Genomic DNA, 13,077 nt, shown 5'->3' with positions numbered 1-13,077 from the left:
TTTTGTTCAAATTATCCTTCAAGGACAGTCTTAAATGAACAGAACAGGTTGGTGACAGGAACTCAAGCCTCCAGATTGCACAGGAAAACCAGATGGGTGTTCTCAGTTTGTTTCCTTATGCGGCAGATTCTTTAGATGGGCTTTATTATGCAAAACAGTATCTCTGTGTGTAGCTGCAGGGAAGAGAGAACATCTTCACCTCTTTTAGTTTTTACTTTTTTTTTTTTGGCCGCACGGCATGTGTGATCATAGTTCCTTGACCGGGGATTGAACCTGCGCCCCCTGCATTGAAAGCGCAGTCTTAACCACTGGACTGCCAGAGAAGTCCCTCTTTTTTTACATTTTAAACATTATTTTTATTAAAAATTTAAAATCACTTTATCAAACTGCATTGGCTAATAGTTGAGAACTTGCATTTTAAGGAGCTGATTCTGAATATTCTTGGTTGACATCACAGGCAAAAAGCAGCATCTCGATCTTGGACTTCTCAGCCTCCAGAACTGTGAGAAAATATATGTCTGTTGTTAAAGCCACCCAATTGAGGGTATTTGTTATCAAAGCGTGAGCAGACTAAGACATTGAGCTCCCTTCTTCCGCCCATAGCCTCAGGGACCCACAGAGTAACACACACCTTTCCTCCAACCCCATCCCCTACACACCCCTGAACAAGGGTGTTTGTCCCAGATCAGCCTGAGTGGGTAGAGGTTGAAAAAAAGTTCTATTTTCCTAGAATTCTTCTTTAGTTGTGGCACTGTCATAATAACCACCCTTCATCTTGCTCCCTTTCCAGCTGTGCTCTGCCTGGAATAGAGATATACTCACAGAAATTGAGCTCTGTAGAGTTGTGGCTTCTCAACAGAAGCTACTCCAGGTGTTTCAAGCAGAGGAAATTTAATGCAGGGCATTTATTACAAGGGTGTCCAAAGGGCCAGAAGAGCAAGAGCCAGAAGGGGATGGTGGGGGGGGGGGGGAAAGAAGTAGCGTGTATCAGTCCTTCATTCCTTTTTTATGACTGAATAATATTCCATTGTACAGATACACTGTACTTTGTTTATTCATTTATCTGTTGATGGCCATTTGGGCTGTCACTACCTTTTGGCTGTCGTGAATAATGCTGCTGAGAACATTGATGTACAAGTTTTTGTTTGAACACTTCAGGATTTCTGTTGTTGGGTGATGACAATTTTCTAATATTGATGGTGCTGATGGCTGCACAGCTCAGGGAATATACCCCAAACCACTGACTAGTACACTTTAAAAGGGTGGATTTTTCTGGCATGTGAATTATATACCTATCAAGCTGTTACAAAAACCCTGAAACTGTTCGAACTTAATTTTACATTTACTCACATAAACTTATGATAGGAGGCAAAGCACACAGATTCTTTTCATAACTCCAGGAGTTTCTCTGGCCTTTCTGCTCGAGGTGATTTAATTATAACTGGATTAGTGACGATGTCATGAAGGGTTAAATCTCAAACTTGAGGGATAAGTTCTATTTCCTGAACACACAATAATTAAACATACCTCCCAGTAGCAAACGTGTAAGCCAAGTTTGTGGTCATCTCAGCCTCAAGGTTAAAGATGAAATTCCAGAGATTTCCCTGGTGGTCCAGTGGTTAGGACTCCACTCTTTCACTGCTGTGGGCCCAGGTTCAGTCCCTGGTCTGGGAAGTAAGATCCCGCAAGCCATGCTGCGTGGCCAAAATTTAAAAAAAGAAAAAGAAATTCCAGAATGAATGAACACAGGTGATGATGCAGAAAGGCACCTCTCAGTAGCAATCTCTTGGCTAAGAAACCAGCCAGGAAACACTCTTTTGTCACAAAACGGAAATCATTTGTATAGATCCAACCTTCTTTTTTTAAAATATTTTTATTGGGCTTCCCTGGTGGTGCAGCGGTTGAGAATCCGCCTGCCAATGCAGGGGACACGGGTTCGAGCCCTGGTCTGGGAAGATTCCACATGCCGCGGAGCAACTGGGCCCGTGAGCCACAACTACTGAGCCTGCGCGTCTGGAGCCTGTGCTCCGCAACAAGAGAGGCCGCGGTAGTGAGAGGCCCGCGCACCGCGATGAAGAGTGGCCCCCACTCGCCACAACTAGAGAAAGCCCTTGCACAGAAACGAAGACCCAACACAGCCAAAAATAAATAAATAAATTTATAAAAAAATAAAATAAAATAAAATATTTTATTTATTTATTTATTTATTTTGGCTGCACTGGGTCTGAGTTGCGGCATGAGGGCTTCTTAGTTGCAGCATGCGAACTCTTAGTGGCTGCATGCGTGCGGGATCTAGTTCCCTGACCAGGGATCAAACCCGGGCCGCCTGCATTGGGAACTCAGAGTCCTACCCACTGGACCACCAGGGAAGTCCCTAGATCTAACTTTCAATCATTCATTCCTTTGAGAAATATCTTTTGAGCAGCTACTGCATGCCAGATGCTGTTCAAGGCTAGACTCTCTTGACACCAAATCTATTGACATTTGGGGCCTGTATTGGTTTCCTATGGCTTCTGCGACAGATGATTGCAAATTTACTGGCTTGAAACAACACACATTTATTCTTTGACAGTTCTAACGGTCAGACATCCAAAATGGGTCTTAATGAGCTAAAATCAAGGTGTCAGCAGGGCTGTATTCCTTTTGTGGGGGCAGGGCTTTAGTAGAGGATCTGTTATCTCTTTCCTTGCCTTTTCCAGTTTCCAGAAACCACGTGCTTTCCTTGGCTTGTGGCCCCTTCTTCTACCCTCAAAGCCAGGAATGTCAGGCCAGGTCCTTCTCATGCTGCCATCTCTCTGGTTCTCTCTTCTTATTTCCTCTTCCACTTTTAAGGATTCTTATGATTACCTTGGGTCCACCCAGATAATCCAGGATAATCTCCCCATTTTGTTTTATTTTTAATTCCTATGCAGTTGAATTTATTTATTTAGGCCGCACCGTGTGGCTTGTGGGGATCTTAGTTCCCCGACCAGGGCTCAAACCTAGGCCCTTGGCAGTGAGAGCTGGGAGTCCTAACTACTGGACTGCCAGGGAATTCCCAATCTCCCTAATTTAGGTTGATTTAGCGGCCTTAATTTCATCTGCCACCCTAATTCTTCTTGGCCATGTATTCTAACATGTTCCTCGGTTCTGGGGATTAGACACAGAGAGCTTTGGGGGGTCATTATTCTGTCTGCCATGGGCAGGATCATTCTTGGGGGGGGTGTATGTGTGTGTGTTGAGGCGGCTCTCTTGTACACTGATGGGCATTTAGAATCCCTGCCCCACCTCCACTTCTGACTCCAGTTGTGACAGACAAAAAAGTTTCACTGCCAGATGTCTCTTGGGGGGGCCCCCATCAAAAACTGCTGTTCTAGGTCCTAGGAATCCAGAGGTGGACAAAACAGACAAGTTCTTGCTCTTTCGGATTTTACATTTTTCCAGTGGAACCGGCACATTAACCACATCTCACCGGGAAATACTGTGTCTCCAGTCTCTCCATTCAAGGTTCCCATTTGTACCTTTGGAACTCGTCACCCATGGTTTCCATGTAATTGCAGCCAAGGCCCAATGCGACCTGGTGCTCCGGCGGCAGGGCTGGGTGCGAGAGCCGTATGGGGAAGACATCAGTACAGAGATGACGTGGGGACCATCCCTGAGAAGTGGGAGCTCCTCCCCGCCCCCGTCTACATGGATGACAGGCGTCAGCCCTGGGCTTCTGTCCTTTGCACTCTGATCATCTCTCTGATGGCTTCTTACCAGCCTCCCTCAGGGCCTCCCCTTCCCTGGTCTGTGCATGGTACATGGCTGACCCGTGCTCAGGCCCTCTCGGCATCTTCACCCTTTCACCCTGATCTTATTCGTCTCTATGCTTCTCTCTCTAATGACATTTCCTGCCTACCTGCCTGCATCTTTGTCCTCAGTCCAGCCATATCAGTTTCCTGTTGCCGCTGTAACAAATCACCACAAATTTAGTGGCTTAAAATAACACGTATGAATTATCTTACAGTTCTGGAGCAGAGGTGATTGACGCGGGTTATATACGACTAAAATAAGGTGTCGGCAGGGCTGTGCCCCTTCTGGAAGCTCTGGAGAGAATGCATTTCCTAACCTTTTTCCAGCTTCTAGAAGCCACCTGCCTTCCTTGACTCGTGGTCTTGAGACAGGCTAGGACCTGGGACCCTTTGCTGCAGTGCTGCCATGCTTGCACCTGGACACACCTCTCCTCCAGCAACAAAATACAAAGAAACTGTATGGGACTAAAAATAACTGCGTGCATGTGCACTTGGGGCAAATTCTGGACAAAAGATACAAAGAGACCAAAAAACCCAACTGCCACTTTTGAAGAGCCTGGAGCAAAAGCAGGGTACTGCGCATGCCCCCTGCACACAACACCACCTAAGGGGTGGGCAAAACACCTATGCCGCCCCTCCGGCCCGACCCCTGGACACACCCCATGTAAGGAACAAGCTCGCCCCCCCTCCCCCGCCCCAGGGAGCAAGCCAGCAAGGGAACCTGTTGTTTGTTCACACTCCCCTCTGCTGCAGCAGGGGCCCCAATAAAGCCTTGCCTGAATTTCTTGTCTGGTGTCTGATCAATTTCTATTGATTAAGGAGGCCAAGAACCCTGGTCAGTAACAGTCTCTTCTCCATCTGCAAAGCCAGCAGCAGAGAATCTTCCATTCTCTCCCTCTCTGACCTCTACCTCCATCATCACGTCTTCTCTCTCTCTCTCTCTCTCTGTGGCATCCCTCTTTTCCTTACTGTATTAGTTTTCTAGAGCTACTGTAACAAAGTACCACAAATTGGGTGGCTTGAAACAACAGAAATTTATTATCTCATGGTTTTGGTCCAGTGGTTAAGAATCCACCTTCCAATGCAGGGGACGAAGTGTCGATCCCTGGTCGGGAAAATAAGTTCCCACATGCCTCAGGGCAACTAAGCCCGTGCGATGTAACTACTGAGCCCGCGTGCTCTGGAGCCCCAGCGCCACAACTAGAGAGAAGCCCGTGCGTGGAAACGAAAGATCCCGCATGCTGCAACGAAGATCCCATGTGCCGTGACTAAGACCCGATGCAGGCAAATAAATAAATAAATATATTTTTAAAAAAACAACAAAGAAAATCAAGGTGTTGGCAGGGCCAAGCTCCCTCTGAAACCGGTAAGGGAATCCTTCCTTGCCTCTTTCAGCTTTTGGGGGTGGCCGGGGCATTCCTTGGCTTGCAGCTGCATCACTGAACCGTCTGCTTCCATCTTTACATGGCATCCTTCCCTCGCATCCTCACCTTGTCTTCTTATAAAGACGCCAGTTATATTGGATTAAGAACCCACCCTACTCCAGTCTGACCTCATTTTTTTTTAATTTATTAAATTTATTTATTTTTGGCTGCTTTGGGTCTTCGTTGCTGCGCACGGGCTTTCTCTAGTTGCGGCGAGCGGGGGCTACTCTTCATTGCGGTGCGCAGGCTTCTTATTGCGATGGCTTTTCTCGTTGCGGAGCACGGGCTCTAGAGCGCAGGCTCAGTAGTTGTGGCGCACGGGCTTAGTTGCTCCGCGGCATGTGGGATCTTCCCGGACCAGGGCTTGAACCCGTGTTCCCTGCACTGACAGGCGGATTCTTAACCACTGCGCCATCAGGGAAGCCCAGACCTCATTCATTCATTCATTCATTCATTCATTTATGGCTGTGTTGGGTCTTCGTTTCTGTGCGAGGGCTTTCTCTAGTTGTGGCAAGCGGGGGCCACTCTTCATCGCGGTGCGCGGTCCTCTCACTATTTCGGCCTCTCTTGGTGCAGAGCACAGGCTCCAGACGCGCAGGCTCAGTAATTGTGGCTCACGGGCCCAGTTGCTCCGCGGCATGTGGGATCTTCCCAGACCAGGGCTCGAACCCGTGTCCCCTGCATTGGCAGGCAGATTCTCAACCACTGCGCCACCAGGGAAGCCCCCAGACCTCACTTTAATTTAACTAATTACATCTGCAACAACCCTATTTCCAAATAAGGTCACATTCTGAGGTCCTGGGGGAGAGGACTTCAATATATATTTGGGGGGAACATTCTGAGGTCCTGGGGGAGAGGACTTCAATATATCTTTTTGGGGAACACAATTCAACTCCTAACACTTATCACGACCATGGTGTTTACAATGGGCCCACCCAGGGAATCCAGGATAACTCTTGATCTCACCGGCTTCTTTTTTTTTTTTTGGCCACTCTGTGTGGCATGTGGAATCAGTTCCCGGACCAGGGATGGAACCCATCCCATGCCCCCTGCAGTGGAAGTGTGAAGTCTCAACAACTGGACCGCCAGGGAAGTCCCCCGATCTCAACAGCCTTAATTTAATCACAGCGAAACATTCCCTTTTGCTATGTAGCGTAATATTTTCACAGGTTCCGGTGATTCAGACGTGAACAACTTTGGGGGGCATTATTCTGCCGTCCACACCAGCCCCGTCTCTGAGTTCCGGGCTGGATAGCCAAAGGGTCCGTGGATGCCCTCCCTTGGTGTTCAACGAGTTATTTTTTAGAATAAGTATGTACGGATCATTGCATGGGACATACTTACACTAAAAAAGGTATTTGATGTTTTTCTGAGATTTAAGTTTAACTGGGTGTCCTGTGTTTTCTGTGTTTCATGGAGTCAGAATTGTTAAAACTCCCCAGTTTGTCACATATTCTGTTGTTTACCGGCATTTCCCACCAGATGGAGCCGTGGTCATATTTATAATCACCTTAACTCATGTACTTGTGATAGGCAACCTCTAAGATGGTCTCCAACGATCCCGCCACCAGGCATTTACATCCTTCTGAGATTTATACCCCTTTGGGGGTAGGTCAGATGTAGTGACTGGCTTCTAACAAATACAATATGGCAAAAAAGATGGTATGTCGCTTCTGGGATTAGATCGCAAAGCCTCTGGAGGATGGAAGCTCAAGTAAGTGAGAAAAGAGAATCATCAGGACCAGGGGTAGCTGTGATGTAGAAGGACAGTGAGAGATACTAGAAGCCAAAGGAAAGTGGCTGTGGAGAAGAAGGAGGGTGTTTATACATTGAACGATCCAACAGACATTTATCAAGTACCTAGAAACTACAGTTCACAATTTTGTGGGTCAGGAAGTCAGAAAGGCTTTGGTTGGATGTTCATCTCGGCTCTGCGTGGCATCAGCCGAGGCAGCTGGGGCTGGAGGATACATTTTCAAGATGGCTTCTTCACTCACAGGCCTGGAGCTTCGATTCTCCTGGGCCTTCTCACTGCAGAATGCTCTTAGGGTAGCTGCAATTCTTACACGGCAGGTCAGGGCTCCAGGAGGTCACAATGGAAGCTGCTTGTCCCCTAAAGGCTGGGTCCAGGACTGGCATAATGTCACTTCTGTCATATTTTGTTGGTCAAAGCAGTCAGGTATTCTGGCCCAATCAGTCTAAGACCACCAGAAACAAACCTGTTGTATATTTGTTAGGGCTGCCGTAACAGTACAGATCGCAAACCGGTTATCTACTTGCGGTAGATACAGTCCTGCTGTTCTCTCACCGACCACCAGATGGCGCGCTGGATTTGATATTAATACTTGCCATTAGCAGGAGAGTAGACGCTGTGCTAAACGCTTTTGTTAATTTAGTTGGGACGAGACTTTCGATTTCTTTGTTAAAAAGCAAGTCTAGAAAAGACTTGGGCCTTTATTTCATAATGTTCGTGGAAGGATAGAAATAATCTTTTCCTGATTTTATAGAGAAGACCTATGGTTATTTATTCTTTAAAAAATAGACTATTTAATCTTGTTAACACCATGGCAACAAATATCAAGGAAGACAGCCAATCAGAAAAGTAGGCTTCTTTGGGAGGTTATTTTTTTCTTTGGAAATTGCAACAGTTTCGAAGAGAATCTCCCAGACTCTTGTTCAAATTCTTTTTCCAAGGACAGGATTAAATTGAACAGAGAACGGAAGAGGCTGGTAACAGGAAAATTCACTCAAGCCTCCTGGCTGTACAGGAAAACAAGATGGATGTTTGGGGATTATTCTCAATCTGCCACTTTATGGAAACTGATTTTTATTTATTTTATTTTTTTATTTTTATTTTTTTTAAATAGTTGGATGCTGGGGTCATATTTTATTTATTTTTTATTTACTTATTATTTTATTTATTTATTTATGGCTGTGTTGGGTCTTCGTTTCCGTGCGAGGGCTTTCTCTAGTTGTGGCAAGCGGGGGCCACTCTTCATCGTGGTGCGCGGGGCCTCTCATTATCGCGGCCTCTCTTGTTGCGGAGCACAGGCTCCAGACGCGCAGGCTCAGCAATTGTGGCTCACGGGCCCAGCTGCTCCGCGGCATGTGGGATCTTCCCAGACCAGGGCTCGAACCCGTGTCCCCTGCATTGGCAGGCAGATTCTCAACCACTGCGCCACCAGGGAAGCCCTGATTTTTATTTTATTTTTTAATTTTAATTTTAATTTTTGTCTTTTGACCACACCGTGCGGCTTACGGGGATCTTGGTTCCCCGACCAACGTCCTGGGCAGTGAAAGCGCAGAGTCCTAACCACTGGACGGCCAGGGAGTCCCCTCGAAGCTGATTCTTCAGAAGGATTTATGATACGAGGTAGTATCCCTCCCATGGAAGCTGCAGGAGAGAAGGGACAGCTTCATCTCTCTCTCTTTGTCTTAATGTTTAACAATTATTTTTGTGGGCTTCCCTGTTGGCGCAGTGGTTAAGAATCTGCCTGCCAGTGCAGGGGACACAGGTTTGAGCCCTGGTCCAGGAAGATCTCACATGCCATGGAGCAACTAAGCCCATGTGCCACAACTACTGAGCCTGCACTCTAGAGCCCATGAACCATAACTACTGAGCCTGCGAGCCACGACTACTGAACCCTGCATGCCTAGAGCCTGTGCTCTGCAACAAGAGAAGCCACTGCAATGAGAAGCCCGCACCCCGCAATGAAGAGTAGCCTCCACTAGCTGCGACTAGAGAAAGCCCGTGTGCAGCAATGAAGACCCAATACAGCCAAAAATAAATAAATAAAATAAATAAGTTTATTTTAAAAAACTTATAAAAATTAATTTTTCGGTGGGCATGAGTTCACCTCAGTCATTAATAATGTTGATTGGCTGATCTAACAATCACTTCCAACCCCCTTCCCACATACTACTATGATACTATAAAAGCTAAAAAAGCCAGCTCCCTTCTTTCCCAGACTCCCTTGCAGCTACTGGTATGCAGTGAGCCAGTTCTGGCCAATGAGTGTGCTGAGGGCTTTTGGGAAATATTTTTGCTGCTGGATAAAAGAGGAGAGGCATGAGAGGAAAGGACTCTCATCACCCCCACCTCCCTGCTTTTTGTTTTTTGTGTGAAAAGGTGATGCCTGGAGGTTGGCAGCCATTTTGTAACCATAAGGCAACAAGCTGGAAGGCAAAAGCTAATAAGTGGAGGAATAGAAAGATTCTAGGTTCTTGATAACATATTTGACTGATTAAACCCAGAAGCCTCCTTCCTCCAAAATTTTAGTTAAAAAGCTAAGAAATATCCTTTTTGCTTATGTCTGCTGTCAGTTTGGTTATCTGTAACTTGTAGCCAAAACACCCCTTGCTGATCCATGCTCCTTTCCAGATTGCACTAGAGCAGCACTCCCAAACTCAGATATCCAGAGACCAGGTAGCTGATGTGAAAATGAAGCTGCTATAACTTTATTTTCCTTTTACTTACATAAACTTATAAAAGGAGAAAAAGCACACTGATCTGTTTCTTAACTCCAGGAGACCCTTCCCACTTTCTGGACAAGGTGAGTTAATTATAACAGGATTAGTGATGCTTTAGTCAGGGAGTTAAATATTTCCAGCTGGAGTGATGCATTCTATTTCCTATTTTTTTCTTTTTAGGTGTGGCTCTTTTATTTATTTATTTATTTTTGGCTGCGTTGGGTCTTCGTTGCTGCACACGGGCTCTTCTCTAGTTGTGGTGAGCGGGGGCTACTCTTTGTTGCGGTGCGTGGGCTTCTCATTGCGGTGGCTTCTCTTGTTGCAGAGCACGGGCTCTAGGCACACGGGCTTCAGTAGTTGTGGCTCATGGGCTCTAGAGTGCAGGCTCAGTAGTTGTGGTGCATGGGCTTAGTTGCTCTGCAGCATGTGGGATCTTCCCGGACCAGGGTTCGAACCCGTGTCTCCTGCATTGGCAGGCGGATTCTTAACCACTGTGCCACCAGGGAAGCCCATTATTTCCTTTTTTTTAATTTTTATTTTTAACATTTATTTATTTATTTATTTATTTTTGGCTGCGTTGGGTCTTCGTTGCTGTACGCAGGCTTTCTTTAGTTGCGGTGAGCAGGGGCTACTCTTGTTTGTGGTGCGCGGGCTTCTCATTGCAGTGGCTTCTCTTGTTGTGGAGCACGGGCTCTAGGCACGCGGGCTCAGTAGTTGTGGCTTGAGGGCTCTAGAGTGCAGGCTCAGTAGTTGTGGCGCACAGGCTTAGTTGCTCCGCGGCATGTGGGATCTTCCCGGACCAGGGCTTGAATCCATGTCCCCTGCATTGGCAGGCGGATTCTTAACCACTGCACCACCAGGGAAGCCCCTCTCACCACAACCATTTGAAACACGCTTTGTAGGAATTATGGACTCAGGGTGAAGAGTTACATTCCAGAAGGTATCAACACAAAACCAGTGGGGTTAAAATGGCCTCTTATAGGCAAGCTTCTCATTCATTCATACATTCATTCATTCATTCATCGGACGTTTATTTTCTCCTCTGTGCCACACACAGTGCAGGGCATTGGGGATTCAGCAGTGAACAATCAGGCACTGGTCCCTGTTTGTAAGGATCTTACATTCTTGAAACTTAACCAGAACCTTCCCCCATCTGCCTGGAAGATACTTGTGTCAACAGTCTCTCCAGGCCAGAGTTTCCTATTGTTATGGGCTGAATTGTGTCATTCTCCAAATTCACATGTTGAAGTCCTAACCCCCAGCACCTCCGAATGTGACCTTATTTGGAGATAAGATGCTTAGAGAGGCAATTAAGTTAAATTAGCTTAAATTGGATTAAAAGGTGCTAATCCAATAGGACTGGTGATATAAGAAGAGGAAATTAGGACACAGACACACACACAGGGCAGATCTTGTGAGGACACAGGGAGAAGACAGCCACCTGTAAGGCAAGGAGAGAGGCCTCAGAAGAAACCAACCCTGCTGACACCTTGATCTCAGACTCCTGGCCTTCAGAATTGTGAGAAAATTAATTTCTGTTGTTTAAGCCACCAAGCTGTCGTGCTTTGTTATGGTAGCTCAAGCAAATACATACACCCATCAGCACCTTTGGAACTTGCAGCCAACAGCTTCAACCATAGTCCTAATCAATGCAGAATGTAAGTCCTTGAGAATTATTTTTTAAAATTTCCAAGAATTCCCTGGCGGTCCAGTGGTTAGGATTCTGTGCTTCCACTGCAGGGGGCACAGGTTTGATTCCTGGTCAGGGAACTGAGATCCCACATGCTGCGTGCAGCCAGAAAAAAAAAAAAGGATTAAAAAAATCTCCACCAGAAGATGAGTGATTCATCACCATGCATATATACCCAAGTTTCCTGTTGGAAAACAGGAAACTGTTCTACGAATCAGCCGTACATTCCTCCTATACTCTTGGGAAGTCCTTCTTTGAACCATCCCAAAAGGCTTCTGGATTTGCTCACTTTCCTGGGGGCACAGTAAGCCCAAATTGAAAATATGTAGTGTTTGATTCCCTCAGCCATTAGATCTAAATCTTCTGCTACAAAGGATCTGTTTTGGGTGGGGTTCTTTACCCTCCATCAAATGGTTTAGTGTAGTTTAGGGAACAAACTCTTAGTGCCTCAGCTGGAATTCTCAACTGCAGCGTCTACCCACAGCCTCTCCGTGTGGCTCGGCCTTCCCCAAACTTGACAGCTGGGTCTTCCGACAGAGTTTCCCGAGAGCAAGTGTTCCAAAAGTCAGTAAGCAGAAGCTGGCAGCCTCAATGTGACTACCACTTCATTCTAATAAGCTCCACCTCCAGATGGGGAGAAGGATAAAGAATTTGCACTTACCTTTAATTCATCACAATACCTAGTAATTTTACACGCATTAACACCATCAGTCCTCAAGCAATCTCATGATGTTGGCATCATCGTTAGGTCATTGTTACAGATGAGGTTCTGAGATGCAGTGGTCCCCGGCCTGGGCAGCCCTGCTGTTATGTCTTCTTCCAGCAGAAGGCGCTCCAAACCCGGTCATCATCCCAGCCTCCGGCTCCCGACACCCTCAGAGCCAAGGCTTAGGTTTATCTCGTGCCCCGGGCTGTACTAAATGCTTTTCATGAACGATCACAGCCCAACCTCACAAGAACACCCGAGGCTGAATTTTACAGATGAGGACGTTGAGGCTCAGGGCAACGAGGGGCTCAGTTGAGGACAGTCTGATCCCCAAACTTGACGAGTGCACAGCCTAGTGCGGGAGACAAGAGCTCAAAAGCCCCACGGGAAGAGGTTTTGCCTTTGCTGTGTGACGGTGGAGGGTTAGATTATTCTACCGTTCCATTCGTTCACCGATCCTCTAAGGAGGGTACGCATTCTTGATTGTCGCCAAGTAGCTGGTGGTGCCTCGTGTGGGGAAATTATGCGCCCCGACTCCAAAGAATCAAGGCGGCTTGTGATTTGCCTTGGTCCAGTTGTGAGGGGATGGGCTGAGTGCCCGATGCCAGCAGAAGCTGTGACAGACGCTGCAGGTTTGGCCATCGACCTGTCAGCCTCAGAAGAAGACACCCAAATGAGGGCTGCCCCTTAGGCTTCTAGAATGGGGAATATCCACAGTCCACTGCACTGATGTGTAACAACACGCCTGAGAAACAAACCTTTGCTGCCGCGAGCCGCTCAGCCACGTCCTGGGCATCCAGGAGCACCGCTAGCTCCAGGAGGCCACCCTCATCTTCCTCGTCCTCGCCCCAGCCCGCCAGCGGGCCACCGGGAGCCTTCTTACCCTTGGAGGGGGTCTGAGGCTTAGCCAGCAGGTGACCGCCGTCTTTGGCCTTCCTCAGGACCACGGCGTCCACCTGGCGGCCTGCCTCCTCCACCTTCACACGGGTTCCGGAAGTGTCCTTGGCCATGACG

Source organism: Balaenoptera acutorostrata, chromosome 19 (assembly GCF_949987535.1).
Source record: "Balaenoptera acutorostrata chromosome 19, mBalAcu1.1, whole genome shotgun sequence".
Lineage (NCBI taxonomy): Eukaryota > Metazoa > Chordata > Mammalia > Artiodactyla > Balaenopteridae > Balaenoptera > Balaenoptera acutorostrata.
This window is presented reverse-complemented; position numbering follows the sequence as displayed.